Here is a 21,439-nt window from a genome sequence, read left to right on the forward strand (position 1 = left end):
CATCCGTAACCCAACTCTGCCTCCCACTTTCAGCTGTGTGCCCATGATGTCCCAAGGGAGGCCACATTGGCAGCAGATGTGCAGTGTGTGTGTGTGTGTGTGTGTGTGTACGTGGATGCGTGTGCCGGTTGGCCGTCTTGTGCCAAAGACCCACTTTATCTCCAGTACCAAGTGTTCCACCCACCCTTCACCCATCAATACCCCCGCTGAGCTGCACCTGTTAGTTTCCCCGGAGACCCACCAGGGAGGATTTCTTTTCAGCTTCTGTTTCACTACTGGATTTGTTGTCCTGTAATTTCCCAGTTCTCCCTGGGGACTTCAGCACTACATGCCTCCAGTTACAAATTACTCAATAGAATGCAAACAGGGTAATTAACTCGCAGATCTTTACACAGCAGTCAATGATTTGCCATCATCTGTATGTGGAAGGAAGGAAGGGGGACTCGTTGCTTGCCTCTCCAGTGAACACGTTGGCGTAATGACAAGCCGCCGTAACAGTGGCTACGTCCGTGGGGAATGCTGAAATGGATACAGTGGCTCATTGTGCTGCGTTGGGTCTACTCCACTGCCATTGATGTCAGCCATTGATAAGCTTGTATGCCACTTCAATCATTTCACAATCTATTGCAGTGAAACCCTAGACAACTTCTCTTTAGCTTTGTGTCCATGTCTAACTTCGATTATGGAAAACAATAAACATTTCCTATTCACCCCGAAATCTAACTAAAACACAGACTCTGAGTTCCAGAGTCTGGTTCCCCATCTCTTTGTCAGTCAGATGAGACAGCCTATTTGATCAGTGCTGGGGATAATCTAGGACAGGTATTTGATCTGTGCTGGGAGATGATGTAGGTTACTGCCCCCCTCTGTTCTCATTTTAATGTAATGGAACATTTTAAGGGTGGTAAAGGTAGTAATCATGTTAGATAAAGGATATCATCCTCCCCCTGTCCTCTGCATTGATTTCTGATAGTGGGTTAGTGAGAGAGCTGTAATAATGACAAGACTGAGCTTGCTGTGATGTCACACCTCATTGTAAGGAGGAGGAAATCCAATAGGCCCTTACTGTACATATTGTGGAGGTTTTCTCAGTTTCTCAGTATTATGTATGACACACAGACAGACACCTGTGCAGACAAAGAGTGATGCATTTCTTTGTGTAATGTGCGAAATGGGTGGACTAGCCTACATTCTTGTAAATACCTGGCTATGAATAGCCTCTGACTTCTTTGAACGGAGTTGCTACAGTAGCATTCCTCTGCAGAGTTGGACCTGGGATGGACTGTGTGTATGAGACAGTCTGCTCAGAGCTCATGGAGCGATCTGAGCAGCACACCAAAGAGGAAGGCTGAGAGAGAGAGCTAATTAGAGCTCCTTACAGAGCCTCCTGCCAGCCAGTCCCTTTGGAGATTCCTCCGGTTTTCATTTGCACAAAACGAGAAGCTGATTTAAAAAAATATTTGTGTTCTAATTAGTTCTCTCCCATTGTACAAACCTCTCATTTCATCCCACATCGAAGATAAAAGAAAAATGTGGGATGAAACAATACGGAGCGTTTTAGTCTCTTTGTGTTGGACACTGAATTGTCCTGATGGGCTGATGCCAGATTGCGTCATTGGTTGGAGCTTATTTAAAATGGTAATCTGGTTGACAGTGGAGAGCAGATCAAAGAGAGGTCTCTCCGGTAACTGCTGTTACCCTCGCATAACATTTTCTAATTGATTTGCTTCATGGTTAGGCCTCTAGCCCTTTTATGGACTAGATGCATAGTCTCTTATTTAAGATACTCTTTGAAGAGGTAGGCTTTCGGATGTTTTCGGGAGATGGGCAGGTCCTAGTTTCAGGGAGAAGCTGGTTCCACCATTGGGGTGCAGGACAGAGAGGAGCTTTGACTGGGCTGAGCGGGAGTTGCCCTCCCATCGGGGTGGGAGGGCCAAGAGACCAGAGGTGGAAGAGTACTCGGGTTGGGGTATAGGGTTTGAGCCATAGCTTAATGGTAGGGAGGGGCACTTCCTGTTGGTGTACTCTGTAGGCAAGTACCATGGTCTTGTAGTAGATGCGAGCTTTGACTGGAAGCCAGAGGGAAGAAAAGTAGTTGAGTGTCATCCGCATAGCAATGATAGGAGAGGATGTGAGGATATGACAGAGCCAAGTGACTTGGTGTATAGAGAGATGAGGAGAGGGCCTAGAACCGAACCCTGAGGGACACCAGTAGTGATGTGGTGCAGACACAGATCCTCTCCACATCTTCTGGTAGGATCGACCTGTCAGGTAGGATGCAACCCAAGAGTGTGTAGAGCCTGAGACGCCCAGCCCTGAGAGGGTGGAGAGGAGGATCTGATGGTGTCGAAGGCAGCAGATAGATCTAAGAGGATGAGTGCACACACACAGACGCAGTCACTGAAAACACACAGACATGCATACTCAACACTGAGCTGACGTACAGGTGGGTGAGGTGTGTTGGTTTTCTGCAGGTCAGGTTTGTTGATGTCCTACACCTGTATGGCTTTGTTCACTACCTCCTTAAATTAGGGTAGGCGTTACTGTTAGTTATAGTGGACGGGTTGTTTTCCCATCTTTCAGTGTTCCGCTCTCTCTGAACGTTCTTGAATTTACTGTAAACACAGCGGAAACTCTTTCAGCACAATTGATCTTCCTCTAGTTTCTAGGTCACATCAAAAGCAGCAAGGCTCAATCTGTTATAGAACACTGTAATTTCCACCCCTGTTAGCATGTAGTCTAAAGAGGTTCCCTGCCTCCTCCTCTCCCCCTCACACCACAAATAATTATAGCCAGACCGATAAAAGTCACAGAGTACCTATATATCTTCTGATGTAATATAGTTTTTTTAGAGGTGGAATGAAAAACAGACCTTTTTTTGTGCTCCAAAGGATTAACAAAACTTTCAGTTGATTTCTTAACAAAATATTTACATTTATATGATTTAATTAATGTGGTTTTACAGGATATCCACCAAAAAGCAACCATATTCTCTATAAATATACAGAGTCAGTGTGCGAGGGTACAGGTTAGAGGACATTTGTACATGTAGGTAGAGGTGAAGTGACAATGCATAGATAATTAACCGCGAGTAGCATCAGTGTATTCATGCATATTCAAAACAAATAATGAAAGAAAAGCAGTGCAAGTTTGAATTTTATAACGTTAGTGTGGGAGAGGAGGAAAAATAATTGTTAATGATCAATAATGACAAACCTCGTGGCATTGACAACTTAGGCAACGCTAACGCTACTGAGGATGGTAGCTGACTCTATAGCCACTCCTATCTGTCATATAATCTGAGCCTAGAGGAAAGTCTTTGTCCTCAGGCCTGGAGGGAAGCCAAAGTAATTCTGCTACCCAAGAGTGGTAATGCAGCCTTTACTGATTCTAAAAGCAGACCTATCAGCTTGCTGCCAGCTCTTAGCAAATTGTTGTAAGAAATTGTTTGACCAAATACAATGCTATTTCTCTGTAAACAAATTAACATACTTTCATTATGCTTATAGAGAATGGCACTCAACATGTACTGCACTGACACAAATGTCTGATGATTGGTTGAAAGAAATTGATAATAAGAAGATTGTGGTGGGCTGTACTGTTAGATTTCAGTGCAGATTTTGATATCTTTGACCATAACCTGTTGTTGAAAAAACTTAAGTGCTATGGCTTTTTAACCTCAGCTCTGAATCCACAATATGGCAATCTATCTAATAGATCTCAAAGGGTTTTCTTTAATGGAAGTGTCAAACATGTAAAGTGTGGTGTACCGCAGGGCAGCTCTCTAGGCCTTCTACTCTTTTCTATTTTTACCAATGACCTGTCACTGACATTAACCTCTTACTTCTACCCCCTCCTTTTTTGAAAATTCTGTTAAAAATCGCGCAACTTTTCAGCGTCCTGCTACTCATGCCAGGAATATAGTATATGCATATGATTAGTATGTGTGGATAGAAAACACTCTGAAGTTTATAAAACTGGTTAAATCACGGCTGTGACTATAACAGATCGTGTGTTTCATTGAAAAACGCAAGAAAAACTGCTCTCTGAAAGCAAAAAATAATTTCCATAAATCACTTCCACCAGTTGTTAAAAGAGAACAGAATTTAATGGGAATCTGCCTGCAATTCATACAAATTCCGCACGATGGCGCCATTGTCCTAATTTTCAATTGAATTAATTGTTGGAAAATCCTTCTGTCTGACCTCCATTTTCCCAGTCTTCACCCGGATGCAGTTGAGGGAGAGATCAGACGGCATTGTTTTTGAAGTGAAGACCTATTGAAGAGACATCGCCCTGTAATCATTTTGATAGATTATAAACGTTTACTAATACCTAAAGTTGGATTACAAAAGGATTTCGAAGTGTTTTGTGAAAGTTTATCGTCGACTTTTTTAATTTTAAAAAATTACGCAGCGTTTAAAAACGATGATTTTTTCTGAATGACACAACTTCCATACAAAGCTATTTTGGGTATATATGGACCGATTTAAACGAAAAAAAGACCCAATAGTGATGTTTATGGGGCATATAGGAGTGCCAAGAAAGAAGCTCGTCTAAGGTAATGAATGTTTTATATTTTATTTCTGCGTTTTGGGTAGCGCCGGCTATCGCAAAATCTGTTGTTTACGTGTCGAGCTGGCATTTTGGGGGGTGCATGCTATCAGATAATAGCTTCTGATGCTTTCGCCGAAAAGCATTTTAAAAATCTGACTTGCTGGCTAGGTTCACAACGAGTGTAGCTTTAATTCAATACCCTGCTTGTGAATTTTGATCAAAGATTGAGTTGTAACGAGTACATTTAGCATTTAGCGTAGCGCATTTGCATTTCCAGGGGCATACTTGGGACGTCTGCGTGTCAAGTATTCTCAAGAAGTTAAACAAATGATGTGTGTCCATGTATGCTGATGATTCAACCATATACGCATCAGCAAACACAGCTAATGAAGTCACTAAAACCCTTAACCTTTTGTGACTAGGGGGCAGTATTTTCATTTTCGGAAAAAAAAACGTTCCCGTAGTAAACGGGATATTTTGTCAGGACAAGATGCTAGAAAATGCATATAATTGACAGCATAGGATAGAAAACACTCTAAAGTTTCCAAAACTGTAAAAATATTGTCTGTGAGTATAACAGAACTGATGATGCAGGCGAAAGCCTGAGAAAAATCCTATCCGGAAGTGCCTCGTTTTGAAAGCGCTGCGTTCCAATGTGTCCCTATTGAGCAGTGAATGGGCTATCAACCAGATTACTCTTTCTCCGTATTCCCGAAGGTGTCTACAGCATTTTGACGTAGTTTTACGCATTTATGTTGAAGAATACCCGTAGGCGGCTACATTGCGCAAGTAGTCACCTGATGCTCCCAGAGAGATTCTTGCGTAAAATACAGAGGTAGCCATTACTCCAATCGGTCCTACTGAAAAACGCATTTTTTATTTATTTTTTATTTTATTTTACCTTTATTTAACCAGGCAAGTCAGTTAAGAACAAATTCTTATTTTCAATGACGGCCTGGGAACAGTGGGTTAACTGCCTGTTCAGGGGCAGAACGACAGATTTGTACCTTGTCAGCTCGGGGGTTTGAACTCGCAACCTTCCGGTTACTAGTCCAACGCTCTAACCACTAGGCTACCCTGCCGCCCCAATTGTCCCGATGGATATATTATCGAATAGATATTTGAAAAACACCTTGAGGATTGATTATAAACAACGTTTGCCATGTTTCTGTCGATATTATGGAGCTAATTTGGAATATTTTTCACCGTTTTCGTGACTGCAATTTCCGGACGATTTCTCAGCCAAACGTGAAGAACAAACGGAGCTATTTCGCCTACAAAAATAATATTTTTGGAAAAAAGGAACATTTGCTATCTAACTGGGAGTCTCGTGAGTGAAAACATCCGAAGCTCATCAAAGGTAAACGATTTAATTTGATTGCTTTTCTGATTTCCGTGACCAAGTTACCTGCTGCTAGCTGGACAAAATGCTATGCTAGGCTATCGATAAACTTACACAAATGCTTGTCTAGCTTTGGCTGTAAAGCATATTTTGAAAATCTGAGGTGACAATATTCCTATTTTCATGAATAGGAATATTTTCTAGTAATATTTATGTCCATTGCGTTATGCTAATTGTGTGTCAGATGATGACAATGGTCCCGTTCACGGGATGGGGTGTCACTAGAGGTTAACAGAGTTGCAGTCAGTTTTGGAATGGGTGGCCAGTAATAAACTGGTCCCGAACATATGTAAAACTAAGAGCATTGTATTTGGTACAAATCATTCCTTAAGTGCTAGACCTCAAGTGAATCTGGTAATGAATGGTGTGGCTGTTGAACAAGTTGAGGAGACTAAATTACTTGGCGTTACCTTAGATTGTAAACTGTCATGGTCAAAACATATAGATTCAATGGTTGTAAAGATGGGAAGAGGTCTGGTCGTAATGAAGAGATGCTCTCCTTTTTTTGACACCACACTCCAAAACGCAAGTTCTGCATGATCTAGTTTTGTCTAATCTTGATTATTGTCCAATAGAGGTCGATCGATTTTATGATTTTTTTTTCAACGCAGATACCGATTATTGGAGGACCCAAAAATGCTGATACCGATTAATTGGCCAATTTTTTTTTTTTTTTTTTTTTTTTTTTTAATTTAAAAATTTGAAAAAAATAAAATAAAAAAATAATATATATATATATATATATATATATATATATACACACACACACACACACACACACACACACACACAGTGGGGAGAACAAGTATTTGATACACTGCCGATTTTGCAGGTTTTCCTACTAACAAAGCATGTAGAGGTCTGTAATTTTTATCATAGGTACACTTCAACTGTGAGAGATGGAATCTAAAACAAAAATTCAGAAAATCACATTGTATGATTGTTAAGTAATTAATTTGCATTTTATTGCATGACATAAGTATTTGATCACCTACCAACCAGTAAGAATTCCGGCTCTCACAGACCTGTTAGTTTTTCTTTAAGAAGCCCTCCTGTTCTCCACTCATTACCTGTAATAACTGCACCTGTTTGAACTCGTTACCTGTATAAAAGACACCTGTCCACACACTCAATCAAACAGACTCCAACCTCTCCACAATAACCAAGACCAGAGAGCTGTGTAAGGACATCAGGGATAAAATTGTAGACCTGCACAAGGCTGGGATGGGCTACAGGACAATAGGCAAGCAGCTTGGTGAGAAGGCAACAACTGTTGGCGCAATTATTAGAAAATGAAAGAAGTTCAAGATGACGGTCAATCACCCTCGGTCTGGCGCTCCATGCAAGATCTCACCTCGTGGGGCATCAATGATCATGAGGAAGGTGAGGGATCAGCCCAGAACTACACGGCAGGACTTGGTCAAAGACCTGAAGAGAGCTGGGACCACAGTCTCAAAGAAAACCATTAGTAACACACTACGCCGTCATGGATTAAAATCCTGAGGGGCACGCAAGGTCTCCCTGCTCAAGCCAGCGCATGTCCAGGCCCGTCTGAAGTTTGCCAATGACCATTTGGATCCAGAGGAGGAATGGGAGAAGGTCATGTGGTCTGATGAGACAAAAACAGAGCTTTTTGGTCTAAACTCCACTCGCTGTGTTTGGAGGAAGAAGAACACCATCCCAACCGTGAAGCATGGAGGTGGAAACATCATTCTTTGGGGATGCTTTTCTGCAAAGGGGACAGGACGACTGCACCGTATTGAGGGGAGAATGGATGGGGCCATGTATCGCGAGATCTTGGCCAACAACCTCCTTCTCTCAGTAAGAGCATTGAAGATGGGTTGTGGCTGGGTCTTCCAGCATGACAACGACCCGAAACACACAGCCAGGGCAACTAAGGAGTGGCTCCGTAAGACGCAGCTCAAGGCCCTGGAGTGGCCTAGCCAGTCTCCAGACCTGAACCCAATAGAATATCTTTGGAGGGAGCCGAAAGTCTGCATTGCCCAGCGACAGCCCCGAAACCTGAAGGATCTGGAGAAGGTCTGTATGGAGGAGTGGGCCAAACCTTTGTTTGCAATTACAGAGATCATACGTTTCCTGTAGTTCTTGACCAGGTTTGCACACACTGCTGCAGTGTGTGCAAACCTGGTCAAGAACTACAGGAAACGTATGATCTCTGTAATTGCAAACAAAGGTTTCTGTACCAAATATTAAGTTCTGGTTTTCTGATGTATCAAATACTTATGTCATGCAATAAAATGCAAATTAATTACATACAAATCATACAATGTGATTTTCTGGATTTTTGTTTTAGATACCGTCTCTCACAATTGAAGTGTACCTATGATAAAAATGACAGACCTCTACATGCTTTGTAAGTAGGAAAACCTGCAAAATCGGCAGTGTCTCAAATACTTGTTCTCCTCACGGTTACATTTAATTTATTTGTAATAATGACAATTACAACAATACTGATTGAACACTTATTTTAACTTAATATAATACATCAATAAAATCAAATTAGCCTCAAATAAATAATGAAACGTGTTCAATTTGGTTTAAATAATACAAAAATAAAGTGTTGGAGAATTAATAGTGCAATATGTGCCATGTAAAAAAGCTAACGTTTGAGTTCCTTGCTCAGAACATAAGAATATATGAAAGATGGGGGTTCCTTTTAACATGAGACTTCAATATTCGAAGGTAAGAGGTTTTAGGTTGTAGTTAATATAGTATTTATAGGACTATTTACTTGCTCAGAACATGAGAACATATGAAAGCTGGTGGTTCCTTTTAACATGAGTCTTCAATATTCCCAGGTAAGAAGTTTTAGGTTGTAGTTACTATAGGAATTATAGGACTATTTCTCTCTATACCATTTGTATTTCATATAGCTTTGACTATTGGATGTTCTTATAGGCACTTTAGTATTGCCAGTGTAACAGTATAGCTTCCGTCCCTCTCCTCGCCACTACCTGGGGTCGAACCAGGAACACATCGACAACAGCCACACTCGAAGCAGCATTACCCATCGCTCCACAAAAGTCGCGGCCCTTGCAGAGCAATGGGAACAACCACTCCAAGTCTCAGAGCGAGTGACGTTTGAAACGCTATTAGCGCACACCCAGCTAACTAGCTAGCCATTTCACATCGGTTACACCAGCCATTAGGCTGATAGGCTTGAAGTCATAAACAGCGCTGTGCTTGCGAAGAGCTGCTTGCAAAATGCACGAAAGTGCTGTTTGAATGAATGCTTACGAGCCTGCTGCTGCCTACCATCACTCAGTCAGACTGCTCTATCAAATCATAGACTTAATTATAACATAATAACACACACAAAAACGAGCCTTTGGTCATTAATATGGTCGAATCCGGAAACTCTCATTTCGAAAACAAAACATTTATTATTTCAGTGAAATACGGAACCGTTCGGTATTTTATCTAACGGGTGGCATCCCTAAGTCTAAATATTCTCGTTACATTGCACAACCTTCAATGTTATGTCATAATTACGTAAAATTCTGGCAAATTAGTTCGCAACGAGCCAGGCGGCCCAAACTGTTGCATATACCCCGACTCTGCGTGCAATGAACGCAAGAGAAATGACACAATTTCACCTGGTTAATATTGCCTGCTAACCTGGATTTCTTTTAGCTAAATATGCAGGTTTAAAAATATATACTTCTGTGTATTGATTTTTAGAAAGGCATTGGTGTTTATGGTTAGGTACATTCGTGCAACGATTGTGCTTTTTTCGCAAATGCGCTTTTGTTAAATCATCCCCCAGTGTTGCATCGATTATATGCAACGCTAGATAAACTAGTAATATCATCAACCATGTGTAGTTATAACTAGTGATTATGATTGATTGATTGTTTTTTATAAGATAAGTTTGGCTTACTGCATTCACGTAACAGGCAGGCTCCTCGTGGAGTGCAATGAGAGGCAGGTGGTTAGAGCATTGGACTAGTTAACTGTAAGGTTGAAAGATTGGATCCCCCGAGCTGACAAGGTAAAAATCTGTCGTTCGGCCCCTGAACAAGGCAGTTAACCCACCGTTCCTAGGCCGTCATTGAAAATAAGAATGTGTTCTTACCTGACTTGCCTAGTTAAATAAAGGTATAAAAAAATGTTTTTCCCGATTTTGATCAGCCATTCCGATTAATGGGTCAACCTCTATTGTCCAGTCATGTGGTCCAGTGCTGCAAGGAAAGACCTAGTTAAGCTGCAGCTGGTCCAGAACAGAGCGGCACATTTTGCTCTTCATTGTAATCAGAGGGTTGATATAAATACTATGCATGCCAGTCTCCCTTGGCTAAGAGTTGAGGAGAGACTGACTGCATCACTTCTTCTTTTTATAAGAAACAATGTGTTGAAATTTCCAAATTGTTTGCATAGTCAACTTACACACAGCTCTGACACACATACACTTATCCCACCAGACATGCACCATGGGTCTTTTCATAGTCCCCAAATCCAGAACAAATTCAAGAAAACGTATAGTATTATATAGAGCCCTTATTACATGGAACTTCCTTCCATCTCATAGTGCTCAAATAAACATCAAACCTGTTTTTTTTTTTTTTTTTTTTAACAACTCGCGGCACAACGCCTCTCCCCTATTTGACCTAGATAGTTTGTGTGTATGCATTGATATGTAGTCTACGTGTGCCTTTTTAAAAATGTATGTAGTTCTGTCCTTGAGCTGTTCTTGCCTAATGATGTTCTGTATTATGTCATTCTGTATGTTCCATGGTTTGTGTGGACCCCAGGAAGAGTAGTTGCTGCTTTTGCAACAGCTAATGGGGATCCTAATAAAATACCAAATTACGTTTTCCGAGCTGTGCTTTTCTTTCCCACCAACACTAGGCCTCAGTGTCTTATTTGCTTGTCGATGTGGGTGCATCAGGGAGTCGCCACCCAGACCAGTGTGACATGAGGGATAACTGTAATATGTCGTGTACACATCCCTCCACGTCTCTCTCTTTCGCGTTTGTTTTTCTCCAGTGGCCAGTAGAGAGAGTTTGTGCTACTCTGCAGAATAATAAACGGATGTGTGGCGTATTTGTGTGCTGTATCTGTATTTAACATTTGTCATGTTCTACAAATGGCTTTTTTGTTGTTTTTCCTGTTTATTCCTTCAGTGCGATCTGCTGTCTTGCTGTGGGTCAGTAGTGTTGGCGGGCTACAAAGAGATCATGGCAGAGAGATGATGGATGTAGAACAGAGAGAGAACAGGTCATTTCCGTGTAAAAGGACCAATGAGCACCAACGTGAAGTTCATAGGAGCATATCAAATTGGGAGTGAAATGCATATATTTGTTTAATTAAGGCATGTATACATTTGAACCATTTCCACTCAAAAAAAATGGAATAAGCAAAGGCTTTGATTTCTAGTCAAACAGATGGAAACGGGATCTTAGAAAACATCTACCAGAAAGTCTTAAATGTTATTAAAAATACATAAAAAAACAAGGATGTTGAAGTAAAGCCCCCTGCCAACTAATATCAATACTTCTATTTATAGTAGTTTTGGGGAGAAAAGTTTAAGAAACAATGCCTTGTGCTTTAATTTCTCTCCCCCGTGAGGAGGGAGGATAATGACAGTTCACAGAAGTAAAGGTAGACCTATCAATTGGTTAAGGTTTTTACTGATATCAATTTTTTTAATGAATTATTTAGTGATTTAAAACTCAATTCCGTTACCAAATCGTCTACAAAGAGAAATCATAGTAGTCTCACACCACTGTTGGGTTCACACGTTTGGACATCACTGCACAGTAAAGAAAGTAGAGTATAGTTCAGTACTGTACAGTAGGGTTTAGTACAGCAGTGTACAGTGACATTTTTGCCAAACAAGCTCTAGTTTGGTGGACTCTGGTACATTCTAATGCTAGATTGTATTTTCAACCAGCAACTATAAGGAAATATCACTGATAAAAATTTTACACTTTCATCAGCTGTTGTACAATATGATATAAAACACAGACAAAACTTAATTTTGATTGGACTGAGCCTTTAAAGAATACTTTGAGAGTCTTCTGACTTCCACGTGCTTCAAACTTTCTTTTAAGAGGTATTTTCTCAGCTATCTGCAATACAGGTATGATTTGCTACACAAAAAGCAACAGTTGATTACTCCATTGTCTACACTTTGATTAAATCAGTAGACCTATAGGAATATATTTGAAAATACCATATACTTATCATTAGCTTTCAAAACAATTAAATCTGTTTTCTTTTATCTTATTTTGGACAAGATTGAGGCTCTCTCTCCACTAGTCAACCCGTTCCTTCTGTGAGGGGGATTCACCATCTTCGTTGAATGTTGATATCATTTATCTGCTGACATTCACCGAAAGCCTACCATTGTGCAAGTAAGGATGCCAAATGAACAACTTTCTTAATGATGCAATTCAGTAGGCTACTGACAAATCACTCACTTTAACATCACCCTCTGGCATGTCCTGATGGACTTCATATCGAAAATACAAACGAGATCTTTAGCTTACTTGTCCCGATGCGATACCATGGACATATAACTACATTGTATGATTTATGAATGGCAAGGATATATGAGATACTTTATTCAGTCAGTTCGACACCTTTTTTAAACTAGTCAAGCTTTTATACCTAAAGGGTTCCTAAAATGCTAAATAATCATTGGTATGACCATCTTAAAACAATGCCCGTGTTATATAATTTAGCAATGCAAATCATTTTCTATTCTATATTTTGCTTGTAACATTTGCATTCATTTTATGTTGTTTTTTGAGAAGATTAGAAAATAGGACGCTGCCCCTTTAAGACAGACGTTCCCAAAGAGATATCGACATGGCTACAGTAGACTGGCCAAGATGAACTCTGGATGTCTTTTTGTAGCTTTCTTTGTGTAGACTATAAACCATCGCCAGCATATTGCTAGCATGTTCACTATTGAACGTTTACATTTGCGAATCACTTTACCTAAAATAAATAAGCTCAGCGAGTAGATTGATGGGTGATGATTGATGCCAGCTTGCGTGTGCTGTGTGACGGCATCAGCTCATGTAATGCTCGAGAAGTGAGTGGCCAATCATTTTGCTCAAATTCAAATAGCATGAAATGTGCATGTTTAGTCTTCAATGATTTTCAATGGTAGACTGCGACAGAGCAGGTAAATCTGGAACTGGAATGCAAAAATGGGGTGAAAGTTACGAGATCTACAGGCCCGACTGACATGTTTTTACTGGCCCCTTAATGTCAGACCCTGCATGCCAAAGAAAATAAATGAACACAATAGGTGGATTTCAACTCATCATTACCAGATTATATGGGACATATGCACATTCATTCTCTCTCCCTCAGCGCAAGTACATTTGACACAAGATACCACACCCAGGCACCAAGAGACGGGACAGACAGAAGACTGTCACACCAGCAGTGTTTCCCTGTCATCGCTCACTCTGTGACTGACAGGCGACTGTCCTATCAATAGATGCTAGAAGATGCATATCATTCATTTTAGCGGAAGAGGGCTCAGCAGGCTCTTTTCTGACTGGCAAATTGAAAAGTAGCCTAGTTAATTTAAGTGGAAAACATACCCAGCTGAAAATGAGTCTTACAGCCGGCGCTAGTGGAAAGCACTGATACAGTAAAGGATAGTAGAGTACAGTACACAGTAGAGCACACTAGAGTTGAGTACTCTATAATGTACTCTACTGTACCTAAATATACTGTATTGAACTCTATTGTACTGAGCTCTACTGTGCTGTACTTTGAGATTCAAACTTGTGAAACACAGATGTCTATGATTGGTTCAGATTTGGTCCGGACCAACCAAATTTGGTCTTGTTTGAAGGCAGAGCTCATTTAAAATAATAGCCAGTGTGTAGAATAATTCTCAAATATGCAAATGTATACCTTTTTGTGTACCCATTTAGGATACATCACCAAAAAAAAAAGGACTGTCGGTGCTCCAACGTGTACCTAACCATAAACATCAATGCCTTTCTTAAAATCAATACACAGAAGTATATATTTTTAAACCTGCATATTTAGCTAAAATAAATCCAGGTTAGCAGGCAATATTAACCAGGTGAAATTGTGTCACTTCTCTTGCGTTCATTGCACGCAGAGTCAGGGTATATGCAACAGTTTGGGCCGCCTGGCTCGTTGCAAACTAATTTGCCAGAATTTTACGTAAGTATGACATAACATTGAAGGTTGTACAATGTAACAACAATATTTAGACTTATAATTAAGTCTATGATTTGATATTTGATAGAGCAGTCTGACTGAGCGATGGTAGGCAGCATCAGGCTCGTAAGCATTCATTCAAACAGCACGAAATAGGCAGCATCAGGCTCGTAAGCATTCATTCAAACAGCACTTTCGTGCCTGATGCTGCCTCGTTAGAGGGGTGGCTAGCTAGTTAGCTAATAGCGTTTCAAACCTCACTCGCTCTGAGACTTGCAGTAGTTGTTCCCCTTGCTCTGCAAAGGCTGTGGCTTTTGTGGAGCGATGGGTAATGATGCTTCGAGGGTAGCTGTTGTCGATGTGTTTTTTGGTACTCTTTTTTTGGCACTCCAATAATCGGTATCGGCGTTGAAAAATCATAATCGGTCGACCTCTATCGGGGACCCATGATGAAATTCGGTTACCGCAATTCCATTACAGGGTGTAAATCCACTTCATGTACTGTAGTTCAATAGCCAAAATATATTCAAAGTCAGTGTGTGATGTCATAGCTGACACCCTATTCTTTCTGCAGACGTAGTTGAATCTTCATTGGGAGCAGATATTTTAGAGTTTGGGGAAAACGTGGACGCATAAAAACTGAGGGAGATTTGACCAAAATGGTGTTGCCAAACTTTGCATCTGCACAGTTCTTCCAGTGTTTTTGTAAAATTTTCAGTGTAAACTGTTAAAAGTGGTCCTTGTGCATAGAGTTGTATGGTTTATTAAACTTTGAAATCAATGTCTTTTGTTTGGCATGCATACATTTTAAGTGACAAATCTGAGTCTCAGCGCCATTCCTTTATCGTGGAATTGCCCAACACACACAGCAATGAAACATGGAATGCAATAAAATAGAGGGGAATATCGGGTATAATTACATCAAAAGGATACCTGTACCATTCTGATCCACCACACTGGTGTGAATCCATCTCCATTGGGACACCATGCTTCATCTGAGGGCTTCTCTGAGACTCTCCTACAGTACCTACCTGGACTGTCCTGGGGGACACTTTCTGTTCTGTGTTTGATGAATTCTTCCACAATTAGATTGTTTCCTTCAATTAGCCTGCATCTGTTGTTCCGTAACAGCCTTGAATCAGTGTGTGCTTGAATGTGTGTCAAGGGAAAAACATGTTCATGCAGGGACTCTCTCACATTACAGCTTGCATAATGTAGCATATACAACACACACACAGAGCAGTAAAAGTACCTACTCTTCATGATGTGAACAGATTGTGTGGCTAGTGTGGTCTGTGTGGAGCAGGTGGGAGGCAGCAGAAGCAGTGCCATGCTGAGAATTGATTGAGGAATGGGATGAACAGCTTACTGCCTTCTAATCTGGTGAAGACTCTGGAAGGCTGTACAACCTGGCTAACTGGGATACATGATGATCCTGACAAGAGGCTGCAGTCTTGTTTACTAGACCCCAGAGTGAAAACAATGACACAGATATTGTTATTGTCTGTTGCTGAAGACTTGTGCTCCTGCAGACTGGTTTTAACTACACTAAGAGCATAGCTGACTATCAGGAGCTGTTGCTTCTTGTGCTTGTCTCTCTCACTCACTAGCCCAATGTTACGGCCAAGATGGCTGTCTTTGACTGCTATTTGTTCACTTAGTCTTATTACAGATGATAAGGACATTGATGGAAATGTGGCATTTTGTTTTAAAGGTGTTTATCTACCTGTGCAAGGTGTGCAAACAAAGAATGGATTTAATGGGGAGTGGTGCTAGGCTATGCTAATGCTATTCTCTACAACAATTCAGTTCCCAGCAGCCCCTAACATCATACACTGTGTAGTTGGGACTGTGTAGTTGTGGGCCACATATGGCATGGCTCCTTGTGGTTGTGGGCCACATACGGCATGGCTCCCTGTGGTTGTGGGCCACATACGGCATGGCTCCCTGTGGTTGTGGGCCACATACGGCATGGCTCGGTGTGGTTGTGGGCCACATACTGCATGGCTCGGAGTGGTTGTGGGCCACATACTGCATGGCTCCTTGTGGTTGTGGACCACATACAGCATTGCTCCCTGTGGTTGTGGGCCACATACGGCATGGCTCGGTGTGGTTGTGGGCCACATACTGCATGGCTCCCTGTGGTTGTGGGCCACATACTGCATGGCTCGGTGTGGTTGTGGGTCACATACTGCATGGCTCGGTGTGGTTGTGGGTCACATACTGCATGGCTCGGTGTGGTTGTGGGCCACATACGGCATGGCTCCCTGTGGTTTTGGGCCACATACTGCATGGCTCCCTGTGAAGTTGTCAGGGGCTGGTGGGAATATTATGAATTAGTGATGCTGAGCGTAGTTGGTCCTGTGAGGCTCCTTGTGGGAATAGGTGATTCGTGCCGGGCAGAGAGGATAAGGTACTGAATGTGCATGAGACGCTTGAGATGAGGAAAATAGATTTTAGGGTGTGCTGCAGAAGTGCAGATCCATCATGAAACAGCAGTGAGACTTCCCTCCCTTTAAAGTTTCACTAACCTGATCCTCCAGAGAAAATAGTCAGCTACAGTCATGTTGCCGATGATTTAGATTTCTATGCTTGGCTGCATTTACATAATTATGGCAGTGATTTCATCATATGCACTTTTAATGATCAAAGAATAGGCTACACGTCCAGTGCTCTCAAGCAAGCAGTTCTTTGTGCCGTACTCCCATTAGCTATATCGCCTATCAGCAGCGCTCTCTGGACTGACTATATTGGCTTCCAAGTTGTATTCAAGTTGTCAAAGAAACAAAGGTCTACATTTGTCACCTCCAATAGTTCATATTAGCTTCAGCCAGGCAAAAAAAAGCTCTGCTAAGAGGATCTTCTCCAACTCGCCTGTCCTACAGCTGCTTGTCCTGAGCCCTGTGTTCTGTGCCTGCTGCCGGCACTGTCTGTCTCTGTCTATCTGGCTCTCGTCTCCTTCAGAAACATCCAAGGCACTGAGCTCCTACACTATAGAAATAGAATGAATAGAGTGGCTGTAGATTATTTTCAAAACGTCTAAATGAATAGAATGACAGTAAAGCAGTTATGCTATGTGTTCACTGAATAGTTATCTGAAATTCACTACAATTGTGTTTGATTTTTCACTTTGATGGCAAACTTTCTGTGCTGCTACCATTCACTCCCAGTCATTCCAAATGCAGAAGCTGGTCACTTGTTGAATAGTGGCGGAAAGAGTTATGGGATATTAGAATCCTGTATATTTTTAACCTGAACTCATGCCAGGAAGTAAAAGCAGGAAGTGTACCCTTCAATTTGTGCTCTGATTTGTTGATTGAACTCAACTAACATTACAAAACATACATTCCATTGCATGAGCCACATCATTTGAATGAACATTCTACATTACCATGGCAATCCAGCATACCCCGACTTGATATTCACGTAATAATAAGAAATTCCCCTCGACCACGCCCAGAAATCGGTGATTAAAACGCTTTCCTATTGACCCCCATTGTAAAAGCTAGCTAGCACTCGCTTACTCACATGGCTGCTAGCACCATCATGAAAAGGGGCATGAGCCCTACAATGTTACGTTTTTCTAAGTAGTGAGAACACTCAGGTGCAGGCAGTGTTGAAAAGTAATGTTTAGACGTTGTACTTTTTTTAATGTAGTTTTGTAATTTACTAAAGCAAGCAGACAACAAGAAAATTGTGTTTGAAAAAAGCCAAGTATTTGCTGTGAGCCAATGGGGTAACCACAGGTTGTTTTCCCCACAGGCCTTGGCCGTGACGTTCTATCTCCAGAATACAATGGAAACTATTGCATCACAATACCAGGCAGCCATTGTGAGTGTACCCGTGAGTTTACCAGTCAAATTGCCAGAGTTAGAGCTTCCAAGCCTGTTTTTATTCATTCTATTTGTTCGTTCTCCACATCATAGTTCTGCTTTCCTTCACACACTGCTCTGAGAGTCCTCAATATGAGATGAGGGGGGTGGTCTGACAGCAGGGAATAAGGGAAATGGAAATTTGTCAAACAGATGATTATTTCCCAGGTTCCCCAAACTAGCTGAATGTTCCAGGCTGGTCAGCAGAGAGAATAGAGCAGGGAAACGATGAGAGGAACATGGAGGACATGCTGCTAGGGGATGGAAACGGACATGAGGGCAGGAATAGTTTTTAATGATTAGGCTTAGCCCTTTGATTCCTTTGCCTTTTTGAATAGCCAGTTATGAGTCATGTGATTCACAGACTTTGTGGTTATGTTGGTACTTTCACTCTGCTTCCATCCCTGTTTTGTCCTCACATGACCCCCTTGACTCTCCAACCAACCCTACAGTATGTAGGCCTATAGAAAATAAAGCGCTCCCTTGGGGCTGTTTATGAATCAATAGACATCTGCCCCTGATCTGCTCTGCCCCCTCCCTGCAGTCTTAGAAGGACAACACACTGAGGGAGGTTAATCCCCTTAACACACAGAAAAGCACACTATTCCCAGCTCCACTTTCAGGTCCCTTCTGACTGACTCTCCTGCATAGATCTAGCCTGGCTCAGCAGGTCAAAGAGTTGTCTCTGCTGCGTAAACACCCTCTGATCTGTGAGACCAAACACAGTCATTCAGAAGTCTCTCTGTCTCCTATCTCCTCAGAGCCCTGTATTTGAGCACAGGCATGTGTTACCTGACGACAAAGCTCTGCAATGGGGGTGGGCATTTGAAATGATTTCACTATTCAATTAATATCATGACATTTTTTGGGATATCCGGTTAGTCGAAATTCAAAAGAATCTAACAAATTGCTCTCGACTCTCTTGACCAATCAGATTGACGCAAATGCCGAGGGCAGTACAACAGCGGGCAGGCTGCTTTTCTCCGGTAGTTTTTGGCTAACGGCAACAGTGAAGCAGAATTTTGATTTAAGTTACAAAAACTTTTTCTGGTCAGAGTTTGACATTGATCTGTGTCAGGTCCTCCTCTTGGTATGTGCCTGTAATAGCTATTTGAAGGGGGGGAAATGGCATACTGTTTGTTGGCAGGGCTGACTGGAGGGCTAAATACTCAGCAGTAGCTCAACACACCTTTCATGTAACTATGTCACAAGGATCATTTAATTTAATTAAGACCAATGCTTTTTCATTGATAAAATAGGCCAATAAAAAATACACTCACACGTGTTTGAATACTAACGTCCGTTTGGATATTCAAATATTTTAATAACCGTGCCCACCCCTACTCTGCACCCCGAGGGCACCTGTAGATGCCATATAGGAGAGCCCTAGTGATATGCCAGCATGATCTCTGCTGCACTGAGTTTGTTTGTTTCTCACTGCAGAAGATACATGTTCTCCCTCAACTCCAACACCCCCCCTCTGAACACCCGCTGTCGCTGCGGTAATCACATCTGGGCTGTCACCTCATTCCAGTATTGCCGTGACGTCTTTGGACTAGACAATGCCGGCAGTAAACAATGGGAGAGCTTCTGCCACTGATCCGCCCGCCAACAGACAGCATGCAGAGAGCACAAGAGAGCCACGAATGACGAGATTACATTTTGACTCAAACGCTTGCATTAAACCCTGACTGGAAAAGCAATTACAGCCTTGTAAATCAGGGAGGCTGGCGCTCCTTCTGAGCAGGAGCAGAACTCTCTTGGCTGTGCCGGTTCCTGTGCCTCCAGTCAGACCACGCTGCGGGAAGACAAGGCTTTGTGCAGGAGGCTGAAAATAGAGCTGTCTGGATGGAGACAGGTAACCCACAGTGAACAAAACCTTTCCCATTAGGGAATAGTCCACCAGAACAGCCTGCTGCTTTCTATTGCAAACAAATCCTAGCACTACTGAATGAGAATCAATACAGCCCTGTGTTCAATGCCTCCCATCTCTCCACAGCTTCTAATTCAGTGGCTCTGACAAATGGCTCCGGCTCCCAGTCGCCTAGCTACTAGCTACACCAACCAACAGAACCGCTGGCTTGTTCCTGGCGTCCCCTCAGCAGGACCACTGTTGTCTAAGAGTAAGGTGTGAACGCCGAGAGGCTATGAGGGAGTGGAGCCCAGAGTTTCGGGGTAAATTAAACCCCGGACTCATTGAGCCAAGATCTCTCTCTCTTCCTCTCTATGTGGGAGTCGATAAACTAATCTAATTTCCGTAGGAGACTGCTGGCTGGTATGGGGAGTCCACGCTGTGCTGTAAATTACTTCCTACCAGCATTCTCTACAGGCGGGCCCTTTAACAGAGGGATGAGAAGTTGTTCTGGGGCTGTTTGTTTAGGCCCAGGCGTAGTGGAGCTGGGTACATTTTATCAAGGGGAAAAAGGGTGAGAGGTGCCTTTCCATAAACAACACTATGAGCCCCTCTCGAAGTTTCTACCACAATCTTAAGCCTATACAGTGGACTTTCCATGATGGACTGAGCCAAACACAGACTCACACTTAGGCTAAACTATTCTGACTGTGAAGGGTAGATCCTCCTAATTCATGTCTTCTATCTGGCACGAACGATTTACTTTTTAACACTCAATTTCATTCCAATCTTTCCATCTTGGAGACTATAGCTTGTGCATTATCATCTCATCATTAGAAATGCCAGAGGTAACCGAGAGAGAACGCAGTGGTTGCTATGGTGTTCACATTGCAGGAAGAGCAGACATCATTAATAAACACTTTTGCCGTTGTGTTTGGTGTTCTTGTTATTCTTCGCTTGATTAAGTATCGCAGAAAGAAGTGTCGATCTCACAAAACTCTCCAGAAAATACTAATCTGTAAACCAATGAGTAATATCTCACGGCCCACTGCTCCGCTTAAGAGGGACTGTATTGTTTCTGTCCCGTGATTCTCTAAAGATTTGTCTCATAGGATATGGGGATAACAGGGATATCGTGGCTACCCTCATCCACTTAGATGGTTTTGCTAGTGATTTTCAATAGACAGCGTGCAGTTGATCCCATCTCCCTATGTGGATCTGAGCGGCTGAGATTCCTGGAGAAAACATTATTTTAATCTCTGTCTGGTCTCATCTTTTGCTCGAGGGGGATTTCCGCTTCAATCTGTCTCTCTGTATCAACTGGAGAGAATGGCAGCATATTTCTCTTTTTCTCCCTTACAGCCTAATCCTCCCAACAACAAACTAGAGGACACACTGGTAGTCGCTACCCTGCAGAGGAGAACTGAGATATGACTGTGCAGAGAGAGAATTAGGCACTAGCACTGTGTTGGGATGCATTGTTAGTGCAGCCGGAAAGCCCATTCCCTTCCAATTTATCACTTCAATAGCCCTAATTATTTCTGGCCTGTTATTTTCCCATATGCTATGCTAACTTCA

At 42.0% G+C, this 21,439-nt stretch overlaps 1 protein-coding gene across 1 annotated transcript in view; it reads left to right on the forward strand.

The window, feature by feature from the left end:
- LOC139415103 (mannosyl-oligosaccharide 1,2-alpha-mannosidase IA-like) overlaps positions 1 to 21,439 on the forward strand; it is a 175,099-nt gene that overhangs the window by 19,306 nt on the left and 134,354 nt on the right. The gene's annotated exons all lie outside the window — the stretch shown is intronic.

Source organism: Oncorhynchus clarkii, chromosome 8, assembly GCF_045791955.1.
Source record: "Oncorhynchus clarkii lewisi isolate Uvic-CL-2024 chromosome 8, UVic_Ocla_1.0, whole genome shotgun sequence".
NCBI classification, from domain to species: domain Eukaryota; kingdom Metazoa; phylum Chordata; class Actinopteri; order Salmoniformes; family Salmonidae; genus Oncorhynchus; species Oncorhynchus clarkii.